The following is a 14,282-nucleotide window of genomic DNA, read 5'->3' on the forward strand; positions in this document are numbered from 1 at the left end:
GGCCCAATAGATCTATCTTTAGGATTCGCGTCAATTAGTAGACCGGTTTACTAATTCTTAGGTTACCAAGCAAAAGGGGCATATTCGGCTTCGATCATTCAACCATATAATGTAGTTTCGATTACTTGTGTCTATTTCGTAAAACAGTTATAAAAGCAGCGCATGTATTCTCAGTCCCAAAAATATATATTGCAAAAGCATTTAAAAAGGGAGTAATGAAACTCACAATAATGTATTTTGTAGTAAAAATACATATGACGACATTGAACAACTGAACAATGCAGGGTTGGCCTCGAATTCATGAACCTATATCATTCATATATATATTAATATATATACTTGAAATTGAACAAAATTATATATTATAACTTATGTTATTTATTATATATATATTTAATTTTGTGTATGCATATTTAAAATGATTAGTGTTTAGTTAGTTATATTAATATATTTAATTTGTATTATATTAAAAATACTAAATTTGTTATATATGAATATTCATATAAAATTTGTTAGTATGATTTATATATACTTGTATGTAATATTACTTATAAATATATTTTTTATATACGAAATATTTATTCAGTAAAATAATATTAATAATAATACTTATAATGATCTAATATTATTGTTAATAATGATAATAATAACAATACATGATAATAATACTAATATTTATAAGAAAAAAATAATAATAATAATTTTGTATTATTTTCATAATAATAATAATCATAATAATGATAATAATACTAAAATGACAAAATTTATAATAATTTTAATAATACTTATAAAAGTATTAATGATAACTAAAGTTTCTACTACATATAAATATAAATATGATATTGGTAATAATAATAATTATAATACTAACAATAGCAATAATAATAATAATAATAATAATAATAATAATAATAATAATAATAATAATAATAATAATAATAATAATAATAATAATAATAATAATCCTAATTGTAGTTATAATATTTATACTAATGCTAACAATAATGATAATACTCTTAATTTGATTAATAATAATGATATTTCTAAATATTATAAGTAATGACAATTATTATAATAATAATAACAATGATGGTAATAATAATAATATTAGTCATGTTAAAAATACTCATAATATTAATTTTAGTGATAATAATAATTAACACAATAATAATAACATAAATGATAATAATAATAATAATAATAATAATAATAATAATAATAATAATAATAATAATAATAATAATAATAATAATCATAATAATAATAATAAGTTACAACCTTTGAAGAGAAGCTCAATAAAAAGAACGCACCCGCCAGGACTCGAACCCGTGACCCCTCGCATACCCGAATCTCTCCATAACCATTGGGCTGCTGACCATTTTTCTGTTTTATATCCCTCATAAATTCTTATAACCCGTATGTATTCTGCTATATCTCTTCTTCTTCCCAAGAACTCAAAATGATCAGGAATAAATCTGACTACACTACCTAATTGGTTTTAGGAAATAATAATTAATGATTACTTGTAATTTAAAATTTATAATACGCGAAAAATAAAAAAAAAACAAAAAAAAAAAAGATGAGCTGCTGCTGCTTGTCATAAAAAAAATTTTGTTCCAAACATTGATTATAAAATTGAGACACTTTTAGATTATACATATAACATGAAATAAGTGTTAAATCTTTCATAGAAACTTTTGGTGTTCTCAATTTAACTTAAAACACAACCTATAGCTCGAATTCGATTAATGAACAATTTTTTGACTTTTTGAAAACAAAACTTTGACTTCAGAATTAACACTCAATTTAAGGAATTCGAAACTGAATTTTTACAGAAAGTTTCACTAGATGACTCTTAATATAATTGCATTTATAGATTTCGTGAATTCATTCAAAAATCCAACCTTGCGGAAATGTTACATGAAACAGAGAAATAACAGTTCTTCTTCATGTTCGTTGTTTAATTCTTCAGATAACACCCAGATATAATTGGTAATTGATAATGAAAAAGATGTATTGAATAATTTATCAATCATATAATAATTCTCTTGTTTTATGGCAATTGGTGATCGACAAGTCGAATAAAAAGAATAAGAAAGAGTAAAAAAATAAAAAAAAAATAATAAAGACAGTGATATCTTAACAGTTTTCATCTGCTTTTTCTGTTTTAAAAAAATTCGTCTCTCAGTATTTGGTGGATTGTGTTTTGAGTAACTAATGGAGTTGTTGTTCTAATAATTGGTTTAAATTGTTTCCTTATGAGAATATGGTCGACCAAGGTTCACAGACTAACAGAAAATTAAAGCAATTGAGGAACAGATAAAATAAAAAGTAAAAAAAAATGCGTAAATGTATATATATCTGCATTTATCTAATTAGTCTTAATATCCATATCTATATTTAACTGTATTTATAAATTATCTGAATTTATGTATTTGTATTTATATATTATAATTAATCTTTATTACTTAACAAATATAACAATAATAATATTACTATTATAAAAATTCTTTAATAATATCCTAGTAATAGTATTATTATAATTAATGATAATAATAATAATAATAACTATAACTATAAAATTTATAACAATAATATTAATAATAATAATAATACTGCTTATAATAATACTAATATTATTATTGATAATAATAATAATACTATAGTAATTCATATATTTCAACCTTCATATCTATATCATATATATTAAAAATAACAATTTAACCAATAGTGATATTAATATTAATGTTAATAATAATAATGAAAGTAATAATAACATTAGTATAACAATTATATTTTGAACTTGCACTTAATTTGATGTAATATTTAATAAGTATTTAATATGTATATTACATAATATCTTTTATCAAATATTGAATATTTATATATATAGTACTATATATATACCATTACTTATATATAGGTTTCATAAATATATATATTCATAGTAACTTTATTATTTTGTTCATTAGTTTACATTTTTAATTTCAATTGGTTAAATTGTATTTTATTATTTCAAACTATTATATATGATTTTGTTTATATATATATATATATATATATATATATATATATATATATATATATATATATATATATATATATATATATATACATACATACTTATATATTTTTATACACACTTATTTATGTACCTATATATATTTATTTGTAACAATTTGTTCGTGAATCGTCGGTAATGGTCGAAGGTCAAATGCATATATGAATATCGTTTCAAAATTTTCTAGACTCAACATAACACACTTTGCTTATCGTATCGAAATCATATAAAGATTGAATTTAAATTTAGTCGGAAATTCAGGGTCGTCACAAGTGGTGACCCACTTGTGTGTGTCAGATCAGTCAGCATCTTGGACTCAGCTCAGTATTTAGTCGTATGTATGAGCTTTGTCACTCGCACGTGTGGCTCCTCATCCGTGCGTGTGATTGAATCTAGACAAGTCAAATATTAATGTAAATGTATACGAGACTTACACTCAACTCATAGTGAGCATATGATTCGTGATATACCTGTGAATGTGTTGCAATCACATGTACAACCAAGTTTTAGACTATCAATAGTCATAGACACAACAAACCTTTCATACCTGGAATACGTTTAACCATAGATAATAACATGCAAAAGTGTGTTACATTTATACGGGGCCGAGTACATGAGAAAGTCAAATGCACATTATGTGTAACGTATAATTGCTAGACATGAAGAAATTCATGTTTTTTCGGGTATGTTAGGGAGTCTCGATGGTATGCATTGGGCTTGGAGAAATTATCCAGTTGGTTGGAAAGGGCAATATACACGATCATGGTTACCCCATAATAATGTTAGGGGCAGTAGCCTCGTATGATACATGAATTTGGCATTCGTATTCTGGTCCCGCAGTTCAAACAACGACATTTATGTGCTTAATCAATCGGATTTATTTGATGATTTATTAAAAGATCAGTACCTCCATGTAACTATACGGTGAATGGCGCTTTGTTTACTAAAGGGTATTATTTGGCTGATGGAATTTATACAGAATGGACAACTTTGGTTAAATCATTTAAAGTACCCTTGACCTAAAGAGAAGTTGTGACTGTCATTGTTGGCCCGATCAACATTTTTGAGAGATTGAAATGTGTTTTGATTTTGAGTTGGAAAATGAAGTATGTGTTTGATTTAGATTTAAGTTGAAGTATTTATAGATGAAAAAGTAATATAGCCATTTAAAAAAATATATGTATATTAAATAAATATAGTCATTATCCAGCCGTTAAAATAAAAAAGATTAAAATAAAAACGGTTGAAAAACTAGCTGTGTGAAGTTTTTTATTAAATAATAATAATCATTTAAATAAAAAAATAAACAATAAAAAGTGGGGATAATGTCGTTGTGTGACAGGTATCATGAATATTAGAGAGTGTGATAGATTAAGTCTTAAGAAGAAGTTGTTGAGGTGACACTAATGTGACAAATGTATGTATCTTTGACTATGTTTAAAAATCTAAATGAATAAATAAAGAGTATATGGTATATATATATATATATATATATATTTATATATATATATATATATAAAAGGTAGTGATATATCTAACATTTAAATTATTTCATCCACTATAAAACTGTGCATCAATTGTTTGTACTGTACAATTAAATAATGCAAGTAATTTTTATGGTGAAAAAAAATGAGATTGGGCGGGTTAATTGCCACTCTTTTCCTCCAAAAATTTGAACAATTTCTCTTCTAATTTTTTCACATTCTTTAGCATTGCCTCATGGTTATTTGATGAGTAGTTCAAATTTTTTTGAAAATTAGGGTTAGAAAAAAATATTCCTCCCGTCTCAACATCAACCGTGCATCATCATCATCATCTTCATAAAATCAATTACCAATTCATCAATTCATCAATCTGTTTTGAAAATAGCAGCAATAAGGATTCATGTTTCAATTCTCCAATCCCTAAAACCCCTAATTTTTCCCAACATAATGTACGAGTTTGTAGGATTTCAAATATTACAGCTAATTACAACCGTCTTCGACAGCTATATATTTCTCCTCTTCGCATCACCGATTGTCTAATTTTAGTCGATTTACGTATCCAATTGCAACCTCTCATCCGGTAAAAACATTCACAATTGTTTTCTTTGAACGCAATATATGAACTGTTAGATATATTATTTATCTACATTGTTATAGAATTGGTACTATTACATTTTACCTGTAAGTTTTGAAATGAGGAATGATATAAACATTTTAGGGCTAATGCTCAATTGATCAATTAGGTTATTGATGTTTTGATATTTGCTATAGTCTTATAGCTAAATAGTTTTTTTTTTTTTTTTTTTTTTTTTAGTAGGACTAAGGAGGATCGTTTTTGAATTTGGTCATTAGTAGGTTTGATGGATAGGAAGTTCATATGTAGGCATTATTTTCTTATAGGGGTTCTGTTTTTATCTCTATTTAAAATTAAAATTTAAAATACCATATCATAATGTGTTACTTACCAATAATATGTGATACAGTTAAGTTTATTTGATTGCTTCTCTAGGTACAATTCATTACATGCTACCTCATGCTGGGTGTCAAACTATAGAGGTTAGTTTCATTCAACGCATATGAATTGTATAGAATATGTATGCTTACACCATATTTGATTACAAACGTTTACAATTTCCATTGGTTTTGTTAGGGAAAACATATTTGAATAAGTTTTATGATCCGGGTAATATTCTTTTGGTAAAGTTGACTGAAAGGAAGAAATTATGAGGTCCGGGTTTATATTCTGTCTTTGTTATTTGTTTACTTGATAATTTGAAAGATACATATGAAGGTGCAACTGGTAAAAAGTAATTAAATAGTTGTTTGTTAATTATATTGTAATAATGTAAGATGCTGCTTAATTGTAAATATCATATCTGAAAAACTACAAGAGCTTAAATCATCAAAGATTTTGTAGTTGGCTAGTGGATTGATGAATTAATTTGGTTAAGTTCTTGTTAAATGATGTTCTTGTGAAATTTAATGATTTTGTACCCTTGCATGATACTGGAAATTAATGAAAAGAATGTCATTTAATGGTTATGTGAAGATCTGGGCCCAAGAGTTTAAATTATCGTTACAACTTAAACAAAAGAAAATATACAACTTCGTGGCTAATAGAAATGGTATGATTACTGATTTTTAATTAGGTATGTTATGTGGAACTGCATAACTAATGTTGTTCGGTATGTACAAGTATATCAACCGATTTCTTTAGCCATTTTGGAAAAGGTAATGAATCGTTTGTTTCAGAAGAGACCAAAACAGAGTTTTATCTAGCACTTATCTCCAACTACTGGTACGCCTTTTGTATTTGCTTTGATTGTATAGTTTTGTTTATACTAACATTTAACTGCGTTACTTAACGAGGAAGGCATTAGTGGTTGATTATTAGTTATTGTTAATTGATTATTAGTTAACGAGTCATATGTAGAAATGCTTAGTTGAATAATAGTTATAATCATAATTATGTATTAACTTTATAATTTCATTATAGTAATTGCGGTGGTTGCCGAATCGATGGAAAATAGTATACTCAAATACATATATCTGTATTTCATTAATGTACACGTGTAGGTAAAGTTAGATTCAAGTTTCAAATATGAATCTATAATATTAAAAAATAAAAATTAGTAGCTTTTAGCTTAGACTTATGATGATTAATAATGTGATTATATTTGATAAAAGAATATATTGGTACCCTAATATAAATTGTGGATGAGTGTAGATATGGGAGAACTATGTGGAGGAACAAGATTACAAGAACTTAGTAATGGTGCAACACTAGATAGAAAATAAAAAGAAGAATATAAGGTTCCTATTTTACTGTTATTTTTGAATTTTATCTAAAATGTATATGCTTTTGGATATTAAAGTCTGAATGATTGATTTCAGGCAATGGTGACCGAAGTCTTATGTGGCGGAAAGTTTTATGTTGGATCGGAAAGTTGCATTCATTCAACAACGACTTGCTTCATTAAACATCAAAGAAGCACCTGTGACTGGTGAGTTTCATTTACTTTCAGTGATCCGTATAATAATAATTAGGCAAAGTTTGTTACCTACGGTGACTCGTGCATTTAACCCAAAGAAGTGTGATATTATTCTAGCTAGGTTTAGTCAAGATAATTCTTGGAACCGAACCATGGTGAGTTTCGTCTACTTTCAATGACCCTTTTAATAATAAATCGGAAAAGTTTGCTATCCCTAAACTCGGTGAATTTTTTTATATTATGATTTTAATTACTGCTTCATGATGAAAGGTTTTAAATGGTCCACGTCGTGTTGTTCAGTCGACCAAAGACCCATTCATCGACTATGGAATAAAAAAACTGTCACATAGAGCCAGTTAAGCAAAGTGATGGCCTTGCTTTTTGAGTGATTTCAATGAATGTCCCGGTTGTTCTATCAACTGTTTTTACTAAAAGGTATGATGAACATTCAAGTTCACATTTTTTTTTATCCATAGGTTCATTCGTGTGATTGTGCCATGAAACCTTAATTTTGATGCACATATGAAGGATACGTTTGTAATATGTGAATACTTAAAACGTTTTAAGACAATAAAAATTTATATTCGTTCAAAACCCGCAGCGAAGCGCGGGGCTCCTTGCTAGTTTATACTTATATATATTCCATTCATGTTTTATTTTTTATTTTCGTATTGCATAGTTTTAACCTGTGCGTAATATAGTTAATTTTCATGTTGACACATCTATTGCTGAAGGGTGATGACCAATTGTATGAAGTAATCAAAAATATTCTGCACCTGATGCTTTGCATTCTTGATGATCTCCATCTCCATCAGAGTAATAATAATGTGACATCTCTTGATAAATTGTCAACGCAATGGGCTCCTGTATTTGAGAATATGGCTTATTTTATGGTTGTTGTCGATTAGTCAAATGATGCTAAACTGTGAATGTGATAGGTTGCTAACTTGAATCACCTAAGTGTGATAACAAGTGATCATTGTTGAGGGAAAATCTCCAACTCGATTGGCTATGTTTCGAAAATATTCTTCCAAAGGAGGCGCTACTAAAAGTGATGAAACTAAAATCGCAATTATATATATATGGATTAGGTGTTCGAGCTTCTGATCTTTGGGGTAAATTACCAAGTCGTAATGATGTTCGTATGGAGAACATTCAACTCAAGTCAGAGAAAGAAGAACTTATTGAAGAAAATGTACATCTAAAAGCTAAGTTGGCAGATAAGAATGGTTCAGATGTTCAAGATATCACAACACCACATGGCCTCACTGTAGTCAATGTAGCTCCACGTCTTAAGGTATTTTTCTATTTAACACCTTAATGTGTTTGATATTTACCTTTAACATTCATAATTGCTTCTTGCATATGTATTTCTAGGTTTGAGATGAAATTTTTGTACACAATATACTTAACCCTAGTGAGAAGGTAGCAAGAGGATGGTTGAAGAGCTTGGATCCAACTGAGATAGTTGGCGGTATAGAGATTGGAGATGATTGGTGTGCGGTACGCCTTCTACACGTCCTTAAAAAAGGTGTTGATGTGGTTAGGCCATTTGATCTGATTAAGAAAGTTGAAGACGCTACAGGCGTAACTATCATGTGGCCTTCTACGTTCATATCGGTATGTCTACCATAAATTTGTGATAATATTAATTTTTATTTATAACATGCACTTTTATGCTTATAAATATATGATTTTTTTTTTTTTGCAGGTGGTACACTTGGATTAATAAAGATACGTGTTGATCGAAGAGGTTCTTCGTTGCTTTTCATTGTTTTTATTTTCTTTGTCGAATATTATTTTAGTATTGATATGTTTGATTATTTATGAATTTTTAATGTTAGGTTTTTTTCAATTTATGAGTACAATTTATTAAAATATGATTATATTTTATTTTATATTTATTTTTAATAGAAATTATTAATTGGATGTCCAAAATCTGAATTAAATAAAAACCAGGCCCGAATATATGGATCCAATAATCCGATCCGGGCCTAAATAATCAAATCGAACCGAATACCTGAATTGTAATAAAACCCAAACCGGACCTCAATATCCGAACTGGATTCGAATATAGAAACCTATTCGGAATTACTATGACTTGATAAGACTCATTTTGTAGTTTTAATATTATTACTTGATAGGATTTCATATTGTTTAAAAATATATTTATATTAGGACTTTTTTTAATGGTACCAACCTTGAAAACATTATATTAGGACTCTATATGTGGTACTAAACTAACATCTTATTATATATTATGACCCATTTTGTGGTTTTAAGGTTTAAGAAATTTATATTAAGACCTTTTTAGTGGTACTAACCTTTAAAATCAATATATTAGGACCTTATTATGTGGTACTAAAGTAACATTTGTGTATATTGGGACTTTTTTTTTTGGTACTAAACAAGAATATCGATACATTAGGACCTTTTTTTATTGGTACTAATGTAGTATTTTTTTTATAATAGGACTCTTATTTGGGTATTAACATAATAATGGGACCATTTTAGTTAGTCCTTAAGAAAAAAAAAATTAAATATGACCCCTTTGTTGGTACTAATTTAAAAATGTTTTACTTTTGAGACCTTTTTGTACGGGGGATCATTCTCACACACACTTTTTTGATCCTCACACACTAATCGAGTATTATTAGAAGAGTAAAAGGTTAAAATAGGTGTGTAAGGATCAAAAAAGTGTGTGTGAGAATCATCCCCCTTTTTGTATGTCTCAATCTAAATAAAAGTCACTCGATATGTACTTGTAAGGACTTTTTCGTGTGGTCGTTAATTATATTATAGGACCCGATAATTGGTTTCATAATCTTATTACCTTTTAGGACACCTTTTTGCATCTATACTTTATACGACCGCCTTAGTTGGTACACATGTCCTGTTGGTCCTATCAGGTCAAAAGGTCCTATAAAGTGACATTATAGGACCAATTTGGGTGTCCTATATGTACACTTTTGTTGTAGTGTATAAAACGCTAATATGAAGAAAAAGCTTTTATAAATGAGTTCATATTATGCTACGAGATACTATTGACTACTCTTAATATTCTGTATGATTAACTTGTTTCATTTGACTATTTTGAAGGAAATGACACCGACTACTCGACACACCTTGAATATGAGCGAAGAGGAATTTCGTGCCTTTCTTGCTTCAAACATAGCCGCAGTATAGGCCGCGCTACATACCAATAATAACTCTGAATCTAGAAATACAGCTAACGGCGCAAGAAATCGTGTAGGATGCTCCTACAAGGAATTCACTGCCTGCAAACCTTCAGAATTTGATGGGACCGAAGGACCAATCGGATTGAAACGGTGGACCGAGAAAGTTGAATCGGTGTTTGCCATAAGTAAGTGTGCTGAAGGAGACAAAGTGAAGTACGCTACGCATACCTTCACAGGTATTGCGTTAACATGGTGGAATACCTATCTAGAGCAAGTGGAACAAGATGCTGCTTACGCGCTATCGTGGTCAGCATTCAAGCACTTGATGAACGAGAAGTACCGTCCCAGAACCGAGGTCAATAAGCTCAAGTCAGAACTTAGAGGGTTACGAACACAGGGATTCGATATGAATTCGTACAAAAGACGATTCACAGAATTATGCCTATTGTGTCCGAGAGCGTTCGAAGATGAGGAAGAGAAGATCGACGCATTTGTGAAAGGGTTACCGGAGAGAATCCAAGAAGATATAAGTTCACACGAGCCTGCCTCCATACAAAAGGCATGTAGAATGGCTCACAAACTAGTGAACCAGATTGAGGGAAGAATTAAAGAACATGTGGCCGAAGAGGCCAACGTGAAGCTAGTCAAAAGAAAGTGGGAGGAAAACGGTGATAAGAGTCAGCAATACAACAACTATCCTAACAATCGCAACATCAATCGCAACTACAACAAATGGCACAACAATAACAACAACAACTACAACAATCATCCCAACAACAATAACAACCGCAACAACAACAACAATCAGAAGCAGCTATGCCAAAGGTGTGAAAAGTATCACTCGGGGTTCTGCACTAAATTTTGCAACAAGTGTAAAAGAAATGGTCATATCGCGGCGAAGTGTGAGGTCTACGGACCAGGGGTTAACAGAACGAAAGGAACAAATGGTGTCGGAACGAGTAATGGCGAAGCAAGTAGTGTCGGAGCAAGTTATGCCAATGTAGTTTGTTATAAATGTGGAAAACCGGGCCACATTATTAGAAATTGCCCGAACCAGGAGAACACGAATGGACAAGGCTGCGGAAGAGTTTTCAATATTAATGCGGCAGAGGCACAGGAAGACCCGAAACTTGTTACGGGTACATTTCTCATTGACAATAAATCTGCTTACGTTTTATTTGATTCGGGTGCGGACAGAAGTTATATGAGTAGAGATTTTTGTGCTAAATTAAGTTGTCCATTGACACCGTTGGATAGTAAATTTTACTAGAATTAGCAAACGGTAAATTAATTTCAGCAGATTATATATGCCGGAATCGAGAAATTAAACTGGGTAGCGAAATATTTAAGATTGATTTGATACCAGTAGAGTTAGGGAGTTTTGATGTAATAGTTGGCATGGACTGGCTGAAGGAGATGAAAGCAGAGATCGTATGTTACAAAAATACAATTCGCATTGTACGAGAAGAAGGAGAACCCTTAATGGTGTACGGAGAAAAGGGCAACACGAAGCTACATCTTATTAGTAATTTGAAGGCACAAAAACTAATAAGAAAAGGTTGCTATGCTATGCTAGCACACGTCGAGAAAGTACAAACTGAAGAAAAGAGCATCAATGATGTTCCCGTCGCAAAAGAATTTCCCGATGTATTTCCGAAAGAATTACCGGGACTACCTCCACATCGATCTGTTGAATTTCAAATAGATCTTGTACTAAGAGCTGCACCAATAGCACATGCTCCTTACAGACTCGTACCCAGCGAGATGAAAGAACTGCAAAGCCAACTGCAAGAACTATTAGAACGTGGTTTCATTCAACCAAGCACATCACCATGGGGAGCTTCTGTTTTGTTTGTCAAGAAGAAGGATGGTACATTTAGGTTGTGTATTGACTACAGAGAGTTGAATAAACTTACCATCAAAAACCGTTATCCACTGCCGAGAATTGACGACTTATTTGATCAACTACAAGGCTCGTCGGTTTATTCGAAAATCGGTTTAAGTTCTGGATATCATCAAATGCGAGTAAAGGAGGATGATATTCCAAAAACTGCTTTTAGGACGCGTTATGGTCATTACGAGTTTATGGTTATGCCGTTTGGATTGACTAACGCACCAGCTGTGTTCATGGACCTTATGAACCGAGTGTGTGGGCCATATCTTGACAAGTTTGTCATTGTTTTCATCGATGACATACTTATTTACTCAAAGAATGATCAAGAGCACGAAGAACATTTGAGAAAAGTGCTAGAAGTATTGAGGAAAGAAAAACTGTACGCTAAGTTTTCAAAGTGTTCATTTTTGTTGGAAGAAGTTCAATTCCTCGGTCACATAGTGAACAAAGAAGGTATCCAGGTGGACCCGGCAAAGATCGAAACCGTTGAAAAGTGGGAAACCCCAAAAACTCCGAAGCATATACGTCAATTTTTAGGATTGGCTGGTTACTACAGAAGATTCATCCAAGATTTCTCCAAAATAGCAAAACCCTTGACTGCATTAACGCATAAAGGGAAGAAATTTGAATGGAAGGATGAACAAGAGAAGGCGTTTCAGTTATTGAAGAAAAAGCTAACTACGGCACCTATATTGTCATTGCCTGAAGGGAATGATGATTTTGTGATTTATTGTGACGCATCAAAGCAAGGTCTCGGTTGTGTATTAATGCAACGAACGGAGGTGATTGCTTATGCGTCTAGACAATTGAAGATTCACGAGCAAAATTATACGACTCACGATTTGGAATTGGGTGCTGTTGTTTTTGCATTAAAGACTTGGAGGCATTATTTATATGGGGTCAAAAGTATTATATATACCGACCACAAAAGTCTCCAACATATATTTAATCAGAAGCAACTGAATATGAGATAACACAGGTGGATTGAACTGTTGAATGATTATGATTTTGAGATTCGATACCACCCGGGGAAGGTGAATGTGGTAGCTGACGCTTTGAGTAGAAAGGAAGAGAACCTATACGGGTAAAAGCTATGAATATAATTATTCGTACTAACCTTACTACTCAAATAAAGGAGGCGCAACAGGGGGTTGTAAAAGAAGGAAAGTTGAAGAATGAGATACCCAAAGGATCAGAGAAACATCTTAATATTTGGGAAGACGGAACCCGATATAGGGCTGATAGAATTTGGGTACCAAGGTTTGGAGATGTGAGAGAAATGGTACTTAAGGAAGCACATAAAACCATATATTCAATACATCCCGTAGCGGGGAAGATGTATAAAGATCTCAAGAAACATTTTTGGTGGCCGGGTATGAAAGCCGATGTTGCTAAATACGTAGGAGAATGTTTGACGTGTTCTAAGGTCAAAGAGGAGCATCAGAAACCATCAGGTCTACTTCAACAACCCGAAATCCCGGAATGGAAATGGGAAAACATTACCATGGATTTCATCACTAAATTGCCAAGGACTGCAAGTGGTTTTGATACTATTTGGGTAATAGTTGATCGTCTCACCAAATCAGCACACTTCCTGCCAATAAGAGAAGATGACAAGATGGAGAAGTTAGCACGACTGTATTTGAAGGAAGTCGTCTCCAGACATGGAATATCAATCTCTATTATCTCTGATAGGGATGGCAGATTTATTTCAAGATTCTGGCAGACATTACAGCAAGCATTAGGAACTCGTCTAGACATGAGTACTGCCTATCATCCACAAACTGATGGGCAGAGCGAAAGGACGAAACAAACGCTTGAAGACATGCTACGAGCATGTGTTATTGATTTCGAAAACAGTTTGGATCGACATCTACCGTTAGCAGAATTTTTCTACAACAACAGCTACCATTCAAGCATTGAGATGGCGCCGTTTGAAGCACTTTATGGTAGAAAGTGCAGGTCTCTGATTTGTTGGAGTGAAGTGGGGGATAGACAGATTACGGGTCCGGAGATAATACAAGAAACTACCGAGAAGATCATCCAAATTCAACAACGGTTGAAAACCGCTCAAAGTCGACAAAAGAGCTACGCCGACATTAAAAGAAAAGATATAGAATTTGAAATTGGAGAGATGGTCATGCTTAAGGTTGCACCTTGGAAAGGCGTTGT

General features: G+C 31.4%; 1 long non-coding RNA gene across 2 annotated transcripts; it reads left to right on the forward strand.

Annotated features, from left to right (window-relative positions):
* Nucleotides 1-5,869: 5,869 nt before the first annotated feature.
* Nucleotides 5,870-8,863, forward strand: LOC139844428 (uncharacterized). Of its 2 annotated transcripts, XR_011757946.1 has the most exons (5): nucleotides 5,870-6,858; nucleotides 6,940-7,049; nucleotides 7,772-8,334; nucleotides 8,415-8,657; nucleotides 8,749-8,863. It is a non-coding gene; the product is annotated as an uncharacterized lncRNA (long non-coding RNA). The 2 variants fall into 2 exon arrangements; XR_011757945.1 differs by having other exon boundaries at nucleotides 6,940-8,334.
* Nucleotides 8,864-14,282: the final 5,419 nt, after the last annotated feature.

This window comes from Rutidosis leptorrhynchoides, chromosome 4 (genome assembly GCF_046630445.1).
Source record: "Rutidosis leptorrhynchoides isolate AG116_Rl617_1_P2 chromosome 4, CSIRO_AGI_Rlap_v1, whole genome shotgun sequence".
In the NCBI taxonomy this organism is placed as follows: Eukaryota; Viridiplantae; Streptophyta; class Magnoliopsida; order Asterales; family Asteraceae; genus Rutidosis; species Rutidosis leptorrhynchoides.